This window comes from Pseudorca crassidens, chromosome 3, assembly GCF_039906515.1.
Source record: "Pseudorca crassidens isolate mPseCra1 chromosome 3, mPseCra1.hap1, whole genome shotgun sequence".
Classification (NCBI taxonomy): Eukaryota; Metazoa; Chordata; class Mammalia; order Artiodactyla; family Delphinidae; genus Pseudorca; species Pseudorca crassidens.
Window position 1 is genome coordinate 135,454,406 of NC_090298.1, and position 11,302 is coordinate 135,465,707.

General features: G+C 46.1%; 1 protein-coding gene across 1 annotated transcript in view; it reads right to left on the reverse strand.

Moving 5' to 3' along the window:
• LYPD8 (LY6/PLAUR domain containing 8) overlaps positions 1-7,911 on the reverse strand; it is a 37,172-nt gene extending 29,261 nt beyond the window's left edge. The window contains exon 1 of the mRNA XM_067732425.1: positions 7,599-7,911. The gene's annotated coding sequence lies outside the window, so the exon portion shown is untranslated. The remainder of the gene's footprint in view (positions 1-7,598) is intronic.
• Positions 7,912-11,302: the final 3,391 nt, after the last annotated feature.

The window sequence follows — 11,302 nt, forward strand, 5'->3', positions numbered from 1 at the left end:
TTAATATTTATTTATTTGGTTGCATCAGGTCTTAGTTGAAGCACATGGTATCTTTGTTGTGGCATGTGGGATCTTTCTTTGCAGTGCATGGACTCTTCCTTGCAGCACGTGGACTTCTTTCTAGTTGTGGCATGGGCTCAGTAGTTGTGGCACACAGGCTTAGGTGCCCCGCGGCATGTGGGATCTTTTTACCCCCACCAGGGGTCAAACCCGTGTCCCCTGCATTGGAAGGTGGATTCTTAACCACTGGACCATCAGGGAAGTCCCAGTGTTCTGAGAACTTTTAAGGTAGGTTGGACTAAGCTATGATGTTTGGTAGGTCAGATGTATTAAATGCATGTTCTACTTATGACATTTTCAGCCTACAGTGGGTTTATTGGAACTTACCCCTTGTAAGTTGAGGAAAATCTGCACACGTCATTTTCTGTATAAGCAGGAGGAGGGGAAAAGATTAGGATCTAACTCTAAATGTACCAAATAGAAGCAGATAAAACAAGATGAACCAGGAGGAGGGGGTTCAAGAGTGTGTTCCACAGGGAAGAAGGAGCCAAGTTCCTAAAGGAAAGCTCGTTCACCTAGATTCAATGCCCTGACAAAGATCCTCTCCCTGACCAAATTCTAGCCAGGCTCCTCTTCTCCACTGGACCTCACCCTGGCCTATAAAGACTTGCACAAAACCCCAACATAGTTTCTAACGGCTCAAGATCACAACCCTAGGATGACCCCAACTTAAAAATCCCTACTGAGAAAACCCAAGGCTGCCAGAAGAATTGACTGCTCCAGCCAGCACCTGTTTCCCAACCTGTGTGGGAGGGCAGCGGCCTAACTTCTATAAGCACCAGTTAGCTAACGCAGATGGGCTTCACATGGACCAATCCCCTCTTTACTATTTTTGTAATTTTTCACTTCCCTGTCTCTGCTCAAGCCCCTGGACCCCTCAATTCCCCATCCCTAGTCCCTCATTCTCTCTTTAAAACCTCCTATCACCCCTGTACAAATCAAAGTTGAGTTCAATTCATGCTGGACTCTTTTCCCTACTGAAATTGTATATTACTGATTAAAATCTGTCCTTACCACTTTAGCTAGTCCAGGTTTCTTTATCTTTGACTCCTACACATCCTGGAAATTGGATCCTCCAGGGCCCACTGATTATAACAGAATACTGAGGAGGATTCCAGGGTGTTTAACTCTGCTAGCAGGTCAAGTCTCCATACCACATTGATCAGGCTCTTAGATACACAGCACTGGCCAAGTCAACACCAAGAGAGCACAACTGGGGAAAGACTACATTGTAAAAACAAAACAAGAGGGCTTCCCTGGTGGCGCAGTGGTTGAGAGTCCGCCTGCCGATGCAGGGGACACGGGTTCGTGCCCCGGTCCGGGAAGATCCCACATGCCGCGGAGGGGCTGGGCCCGTGAGCCATGGCCACTGAGCCTGCGCGTCCGGAGCCTGTGCTCCACAACGGGAGAGGCCACAACAGTGGGAGGCCCTCGTACCGCAAAACAAAACAAAACAAAACAAGACAAAACAAAAAATTTATGAGAACAGTGTGGACTTTAAGGTCTCACTGACATGTTTAATGGAGATCACTTAAGAGAGGTAGTTTTGAATCACCTGGAACTACATACATATGTCAGGACCCAATGAGAGCTACCTGCTCAGCTACCCAGAGCAAGGACGTGGCTGGAAGGATACAATTTCTGCTTTAAAGTTCTGGTAGGATTACAGCATGATGGGGAGGAGTAAGAATAGTGATATTCATGAGACCCGAGGGAGGCAAACCCTAAGAAAGAGTAGGACAAAAAGGAAGAAAAGGTAAACAATTATCCTTCAATTCCTGGCGTTAGAGCAGTTAGAAGCAGTGCTGGTGTCCCCACAATGGTGGACTTTGCAATCCTATAAAGCTGTGCATACCTTCTCAGTGCACTAAAAGGATTAAATTGTTTCACAGGCAGCTGACACATCAGGCTGTGACTAATTCAACACGTAGAAGTGTTTTGTTCGTTTTACAATGAATGCATTTGGGGAAATGTAATTTGTTAACCCCAAGTACAGATATTTAGATGATTGATGATTGTTTGCTATGTTTAAAAAAAGCTAATTGTTAGCATAAGATTAGCGACGTGGGTATTAAATAGCATGTGTCGGGCCTCAGGCAATACAGAATCCTCTCCACTGATGAACTCTAGGAGGTGTGAGGTGTGATGCACAACTTTACTTTTTCCTTCTTAGAAAGAGAGAGGCTGGGAGGAGGAAGGGAGTTTCCAGAGTTCTGATGGGAAAGGATGAACGGAAGGCTTATCTGTACTTAGCCCCACACCCAGGCAATGGCCAATGTGACTGGGTGGAGGAGAGAGCCTCAGGATCATCCTTACTTGGGGTGGGGTAGGTAGGAGGGTAGAACACTGGATTTTGTTTCTCTCTCTAGGCAGAGCAAGTGGGGAGAGGTACACAGGTCCCAAGTGCTGCCTCTCCTCTTTGCCCCTAACCCTAATTCCCACTCAGCAACTTCTCAAAAGTGTATTCTTCCCGGGGTTCCATCTGAGCTCAAAGAGCAAGGCAGCTGGGTGGGGGTATCAAATCCAAGATATCATGTCCTGTCTGCCCTATGTGCACCAGCTTGGGGCCTCCAGAGCTCACTGAAGCTGTGAAGGGGCAGAGGTAGGACTCAACAACAAGGCTACTGACTCCAAACCAACCCCAAGACCACAGCTGCCCCCATCACCCATCCTACTGCTGCCTGCTCCTGGCAGACACAGCTTGGATCCCCAGAACCTTCTACAGTGGTCCCAACACATGTTTTATCCATGCTTCACATAGATCTCAGGCCACTCTGGAGATCTCATGAAGACATCAGGCCCTCCCATCCCCTCCCCCCACCATTTCCATATGGGTGGCATCTGCTTACAGTAAAAGCCAAGGGCAGGTAAAGGAGCAGGTTAATCATTTAGAGCATTTCCCTGTACATTTATGATGGAGTTACTGTGAAACTCATGGGCCTCAGCATACAGAAGACCATCTCCAGAGAATTCCTGGCAACAGCCCTGCAATCAGATTATGGAGCCCTGGTTGAAACACAGCTTCCTCAGTAGCAGTGGTGAGGGGTGGGAGGAGTGTCAGTCCTCTCAACTGTTCTTTGGGGTAAGGTTGCTCTCAGCTGGTTTTGACATCTATAAGCTAGAAAAAAATTAAGATCACACAAACACACACATTAGGCCCAAAAAACTCAACCTTCCCCCAGGGGAGCCCCTCTCAAACATGGTGTTTTCTACAGGTTTCCAATGAGCTTTGAGGTGTGTCCAAAGCAAACTTTAATAACTGAAGAACCGCCCCCCACCCCACCCACTGAGGAGGACTCAAGGTCACCTTTTCCTCAGGTCCAGAACTCTCCCTCTCCAGAGTGCCATTCTGGTGTCTCCATCTCAACCAGGATATTGATGGGGAACTGAAATTCAACACCACTCCAGCTAAGCTCAACTTGGCTTCTCAAACCTGTTTATTCTCCTATTCCCTCTCCCATTGTAGGCACTGGTACTGTAATCCAGCCAGTCAGCCACTCCAGAAACCAGAGTCATCTTAAATTGTTCCATCTCCTACTAATGTTTCTGGCCTCTTAACTGGGACATACACAGTCCCAAGCTAGCTCACCAGACCACAGTTCTAATTTCTGTTGAGGTTTACCTCTTTATGAGGGAAGAAGATCAAAGAGCTTCTCTCCAGCACCAAAGGAGACTAGCACATATCTGTCCCCTTCTTGGTTTCCACACCCACGCTGTGGTGCCCTCTTCACCCTCAGCCCCACTCCCTCCGCCTCCCCTTCGGCCGCACATTTCTGACATGAGCTCAGACTTAGTTGAGCAGCAATAATCCCCATGCTGGCCAGTTACTCAAACTGGGAAGTGGGTGCCCATGTAGCCTGCCAGTGCTTCCAGCCTGGAAGATTAAGGTGAGGATAGCCATGTCCATAGTGAGCACCAGCTACAGTCTAACAGGGGAAGGCAATTCCAGGCACCCATCTGTAAGGGGAGGCTCAACCAGAAGGGGTATCACTGTGGAGTCAAACAACCTGCCGCTAGGGCCTCCAGTTTATCCTCCCCATAGCCAGCACCCAAATACAATCCTTCCTGCTGGCTGCACCCACATGTGTACCCATCCATGGAAGCTCTGTAACCTCTCTCTTCCCACCAAAACTGCTCTTGGGAGCAACTTGAGATCTGCATTCACACCACTGTGAATCAGAGCCGCTGAATTCCCCCCAGCCCCAGGGACTTGCACATGTGAAGCACCTGTCACTATGGATTTCCAGCTTGGAAGTTTCTAAGAGAGAGGGGCTCCCATCTCCCACCTCCAGGAGAGACTGATCCAGGCCAACATATAGCGGTATGCCATGAGGTGGATACAGAGGGACACAGTGTGTGGCCCAGGCCCTGAGAGGCAGAGGCAGGGGCCTGTTCTTAGCCTCATTCCCTGATCATAGCCTGAGACACATCCCCTCACCTGGCCAGGCAGCAGCACGCAGCGGCACTGTGCAGGGAGAAGCACACCCTTTGCAGGAGGCTTGGGCAGAGCAAAGAGACACCACATGTCTGACAAAGTTCTTTGTAAACTGTGGAGAACCAGAGCTGTGAATGGTTTAGTGTGTGCCCTGTGATGATAATGACAGGAGAGACTGCCATTGTTGAGGGGATGGAAAAGCTTCCTGAAACAATAAACACACAGACATCAGCGTTCATGTTACTTGAGCCCTAAAGTGAGCCCATCACTAGTGCTTTCTCCTTTGATTCTGAGAACTGAATGTCCATGCTTCATGGGGGCAGCAGAGTGTGACAAATGTCACCTTTTGCCGAAGCAAGGATTCATGGTCATACTACCCTGCACAGAGTGGGGAATGTCAATCCAACATATACCCAGGAGGGCTAGAACAGAAATAAAGTCACTGGATTTTGGAATCAAAAGAATCTGAATTCAAACTCAGCCCCTAACTGTGCAATAGGTGCTCATGATTTGGCCTTTCCAAACCTCAATGTTTTCATCAGTGTAGTGACAATAATAGCAGTAGCTGCTACTTATTGATCATTCACTACATACCAAACATGGCACTAAATATTTTACATTTTACTGGATTGACCAAAGAGCTATGAGTTGGATGTTATCATGAGGGAAATAATATCTTCCTTAGGGTAATGTTATAAGAACCAAATGAGGTAATATATGCAAACCATAGTTGGTGCTTTAAAAACTGCAATTGAGTCCAGCTCTGTGAAAGATATGGTAGGAGGTGGGGAAGAAGCAGAGTAGGAGGAGCTTAAGAAAAGAAGTACAAAACTTAGATGTAAACTTCAAGAAAGTTATAGACAGTTGGGAAGATAAGACATGAGTGCGTGAACCAGAAAATTGTGAGACGCTCTCCCTGCCATGGGAGAGTAGAATTTCTCTAAGGAGGGATACAAACAGATTTTGAGGAAGCAAAGAATAAAGAAGAGGGAATACCAAGCTGGGGGAAAAGTAAGCCAAGATATGAAAACAGGTGGAGACTTTAGGGTCATGTGCTGGTGAGGGCCTGGACAAGAGTACCTGCTATTTCACATTGTACTCTGCTATCTCAGGGCAGACCATGAGTCACTCCCCTGACAGATCTTGGCTCTTCACATAGTTGCAATCAGCTCCAGCCAACACCAGACTTAGCACTCGTCAAGTCCAAGCTCCTCTTTTTCAGATGAGGAATCTGAGGCTCAGAGAAGATACAAAGCTTGGCTGATGCTGAAAGAGAGCTATCTAGGTCTTCTGATTCCCTCTAATGCCCATCGTCCCCACCACTAATTGCCATCAACATCAGGAGAGCCAGAGAAGGCTCACCCTACCTTGCAGCTGCCCCACTTCCCCAATCCTGAGAGGAATAGATTGCCAAAAGCTTGCTCTTGCATCCAAGTAGGGTCTGGGAGACAATACTAATATTTCCAGAATTTCACGGACCCTCCTGGGGTAGATTATACTCCCCTATCTCATTGATGGCAGGTCATATGACTTGCTAGTGTGTAATAGTTTTCCATTCTCTCTCTCTCTCTCTCTCTCTCTCTCTCTCTCTCATATTTTGTCGTAGTAAAATACACATAACAAAATTTACCTTCTTAACCATTTTTGTTTTTTTGCGGTACGCGGGCCTCTCACTGTTGTGGCCTCTCCCATTGCGGAGCACAGGCTCCGGACGCACAGGCTCAGTGGCCATGGCTCACGGGCCCAGCCGCTCCGCGGCATGTGGGATCTTCCCGGACTGGGGCACGAACCCGTGTCCCCTGCATCGGCAGGCGGACTCCCAACCACTGCGCCACCAGGGAAGCCCCTTCTTAACCATTTTTAATTGCACAGTCCAGTGGTGTTAATCACCATGCTCTCTTTTCTCTCCATCATGACAACCAGCAATTCTTTAAATAGGATCTTCTCCGTCAGCCTGGGTCCCAGGTTAAAATGACATGGAGAGGAAATGCAACTGACTCAGATAGCATGAGCAAGGAATACATCTTTGATATTGTAGCTTCCAGCATCTTGGGGTTGCTTGTTACACCAGCAGTACCTAACCTCTCCTGGCTGATACACAGGATAACACACTGTCATCTCCAACTTGCTATTCACACTGTTGTCTAAAGACCATGAAGGTTCCATGTCATAGCATCTGACTTGAACAAAAGTAGAAGATAAAAGTAGAAGTTTCTACCCTCTAAATTCTCAAGATGCAGGATAGAGACCAGGAATGGAACTAGCTGAAAAGCAAGGGCAAATGCATACAACTGAACAAGTGCATTCATCAGCATGGGCATGTTGAAAAGGACTGATCCTCCAGGCTGCTGAGAAAGGATTTTCTTCAGAAGGGAGTCTTTTGAGACTGGGTGTCACATCCAGTCTTCTCAAACTAAAGAGAAAGACAGGGAGGAGGAAAGCCAGTGTAGGGGAAAATAAGTTTCTTAATCACTGACTATCATCTCAGGCAGGGGTTTTATTGCTATCTATCCCTGATAACATGTGGGTAGACATCTATCAAAGAGATGTGATGGTGTCAAGTTGTCCAGTCCTGACCTGGGACCACCCACCACTTGCACAATCCCTGGCAGCTTGTCTCCAGGAGAACAGGGTCTTAGAGTATCCAAGGCCTCTGCTACTTGCTAACAAGAGACAGATGGTGTTTGCACTTCTTTCAAAGACAGATCTGTGTCATGTGAAGGTGGAGGAGGAAATAAGAGCTCTACAAACATACTCAATCTCTCTTTATGGTACCCATTTGTATACCTGGCAGCTGTCCAACTCATCAAAATCCCACTCTTCCTGAACATGTAAAATGGGTGAAAAATGACTTGGGTCAAAGTTTAAGGAGCCAGGTAAGGGCCCAGAGGTGATAGAGTCAGGCTGAGCATAGGCAGTGTCCACCCTAGAGAAGGGTGACCAACTATGCAGCTCCCCCTCATCTTTGGGACCCTGGTGGACCCATCAATATCTATTATGCCCTTTGTAAGATCCTGAGCATAAGGAAAATATAAAAGCTTACAGTTTTCTTACCTGGACTCTGGAGCCAGAGCACCTGAGTTCAAAGCAGCTAGAACAGTACCTGCAAGACTAGATCTGAAGAAGGTTTAGCTTCAGTTGCTGCCACAGTGCTCTCACTCATCATTTCCCATGGAGCTCATAAGCCAGGAACACAGATGTGCAGGAGTGGTCTGAGTCTGAGGCTTGGAATAAGTGAGATTCAGATGGGGCCATGGGCCCTTGGTCTGTGGAAGTCCCACTTCCCGGGACCTGCAGGGAAAATAAAGAGGCAGTTGTCATATGTGAAGAAACCACTGGACCAACCATGAAGATCCCATCCCTGAGTCCCAGCTTTTTTCTTTAGCTCAAGAGGTAGAGATGGAATTTATCAAAAGCCACAGCTTGGGGGCTAGGAGCGAGGTTTCATCCCAAGGCCCACATTTGTTCATCTGAGAAGTGAGTGAGTCAAAGTAAGGATGTACGGCAGAGCATCTGGTGGCAAGGAGCAGGGCTGCAGGGCCTGATGTGCAGGGCATACTGCCCTATCTTGTGACACTTGCAGCAGCCCTGCAAGGAGACCCTAGGAGACCAAGGTTACAGTGCAGGTCCGGGCTGAGGTCTGGGCCCCATTATCAGTCTGCTTCCCTGAGACTGTTCTTCAATGGAAGCCGAGACTCTGGATCCAGCTGTTGTGACGACATGAGAGGAGATGAGTAAAAGAGAAAATGTCACCCCTGCTGTTTCTCACTACTGGCTTCAAAGCACTTCTCCCCACTGACTAATTCACAGGGCGAGAAAGTGCTTTCTGGCTTTCATCATAAACATGCAAGGAGCTGAAGTGGGGTAGAGGACTTGAACTGGACTTGAAAGGGAGTTAGGTTGGAGATGTGGAAGTTTTCCAGATGGTGGAGTAAGTCTATATGTCAAAACTAAAAGGTCTATGTGGGGGCTATGAATGGATCAGTTTGGACTGGGTGGTGGGTGTGTGAAGGCAAGAAGCAGGAAGACATCTTGAGTTCAAACTGTGAAGGTAACTGTCTTAGTTTCCTAAGGCTGCCATAACAAGGTTCCAACAACTTGGTGGCTTAAACAATAAAAATGTATTCTCTCAAGTTGTGGAGACTAGAAGTCTGAAACCATGGTATCAACAGGGTTGGTTCCTCCTAGAGGCTCTGAGAAAGAGTCTGTCCTATGCCTGTCTTGGCATCTGGTGGCTGCAGCAATCCTTGGTTTGTAGATACATCACTCCAATCTTTGCCTTCATCCTCACATGGAGTTCTTCCTGTGTATGTCTCTCTCCTCTTCTTATAAGGACACAAGTCATACTGGATTGGGGCCCACCCTATTCAAGTATGATCTCATCTTAACTAAACTAGTAACATCAGAAATGACCCTATTTCCAAATGAGAGCACATTCTAAGGTATCAAGGGTTAGGACTTCAATATATCTTTCTTGGAGGACACAACTCAATGCATAACAGGTACATAACCCCCGGGTTTCCCCACTCTCTGTGCTCCAGTCCCCCTCTCCAGATCCCTCCAGTTCTGTCCATTCTGGTGCCCATTCAAGCAGCAAGCACTGCTCCCCCAGGGACACACTCATTCCTGTATGAAAGTGCTCTATCTGGAAATATAAATTGGTAGAGCTACTCTGAAAAACAGAATGGAGGTTCCTCAAAAAATTAAAAAGATAACTACCATATGATCCAGCAATTCCACTTCTGGGTATATAGCTGAAGGAAATGAAATCAGTGTGTCAAAGAGATATGTGCACCCCCATATTCACTGCAGCATTATTCACAATAGCAAGACATGCAAACAACCTAAGTGTCCATGGATGGATGAATGGATAAAGAAAATGTGGTATGCAACTTAATATCAAAAAACAAATAACTCAATTATAAAATGGGCAGAGGCTAGTGGTTAGGATTCTGAGCTTTCACTGCTGTGGTCCAGGTTCAATCCCTGGTTGGGGAACTGAGATCCTGTAAACTGTGCAGCATGGCCAAAAAAAAAAATAATGGGCAGAGGAACTAAATAGACATTTCTCCAAAGAAAACATACAGATGGCCAACATACATGACAAGATGATCCATATCACTATTATCAGGTAAATACAAATCAAAACCACATTGAGATATCACCTCACACCTGTCAGAATGGCTATCATCAAAAAGACAACAAATAAAAAGTGTTGATGAGGATTTGGAGAAAAGGGAACCCTCATGCAGTGTTGGTGGGAAGGTAAACTGGTACAGCCACTGTGAAAAACAGTATGGAAGTTCCTCAAAAAATTAAAAATAGAACTATGATACAATCCAGCAATTCCACTTCTGGGTATTTACTCAAAGAAAACTAAGACACTAATTTGAAAAGACACATACACCTCAATGTTCATAATAGCATTATTTATAATAGCGAAGATACGAAAGCAACTTAAATGTCCATCAATAGATGAATGGATAAAGAAGATGTGGTACATAGATATACAATGGAATACTACTCAGTCATAAAAAAAATGAAATATTGCCATTTGTAAAAACATGGTTGGACCTACAGGGTATGCTAAGTGAAATAAGTAAGACAGAGAAAAGCAAATACCATATAATCTCACTCAAAATGAAACAAAACAAAACAGGAACAGACTTATAGATAGAGAAAACTGGTGGTTACCAGAGGGGAAGGGGGTAGGGGTTGGGCAAAATAGGTGAAGGGGATTGAGAGATAAAAATTTCCAGTTATAAAATAAATAAGTCATAGTTATGTAATGTACAACATGAGGCATATATATGATAATACTGTAATAATTTTGCATGGTGACAGATGGTTATTGGACTTGTGGTGATTGTTTCATACTGTATTTGATTGTTGAATCACTATGTTGTATGGCTGAACCTAACATAATATTGTACAGCAACTACACTTCAATAAAATACTTTACTTAAGAAAGGAAAATGAGATATATAATATATTATATATATAGGAATACTATTCAGCCATTAAAAATAAGGAAATCCTGCCATTTGTGATGACATGAATGGACATTGAGGGTATTGTGTGACCTTATTTGGTGTCCGGGGCCACACACTTGGAAGGGGAAGGAGCTTACACCTCCACCTTCTGACCTTGGACACATTCTTTCTCCACCACACCAAACAACTCTGACACATTTCTGTCACAAAAATTATTTATAGAGAGAGAGCTGAACAGGAGATGGAAGTCTCTGAGGAGAGTGCTAAGGGCTGTCCCTGTCTGTGTGCTGTGAGGGGAGATGATCTGAAACTGAAAGATGATCTAGGACTCAGTGGATTATCTGGACAGAAATGAATGAAGGAGGTTTGGTCCCTGCCCACCCTCTAAGGTGTCCACGGTAGAAGAATATCTGAGTTCAAAGAGACTACATGCTCCATTCCTGGTCACTCAAGGACCCTCATCTCCATATATGTCTCCGCGCTGGGACATGGGGAACCCAGGTCCCCCTTTGCTCTGGTAGCAGCCAGTATGTTGGGCCACAACCATAGAAGAATCCCTGGGACCTGTAACCCTGTCCACAACTCCACCCAGCCAGGAGTGGAAGAGGCTCAGGATGGACAATGAGGGGCTCAGCCCACTGAGGCGTCTCCTGGAGTCCAAGGATAGGCTCCTCACTGGAGCCTCTTCCACTTGATCATTCTCACTATGGCCAACATAGAAGTGGTGTGTGGGATGACAAGGCTGGACTTGGGTGACAGGGTGAGGTAGGATTGCCATGAGCTGGTGTGGTTGGATAGGTTGTTGTGAATGTGT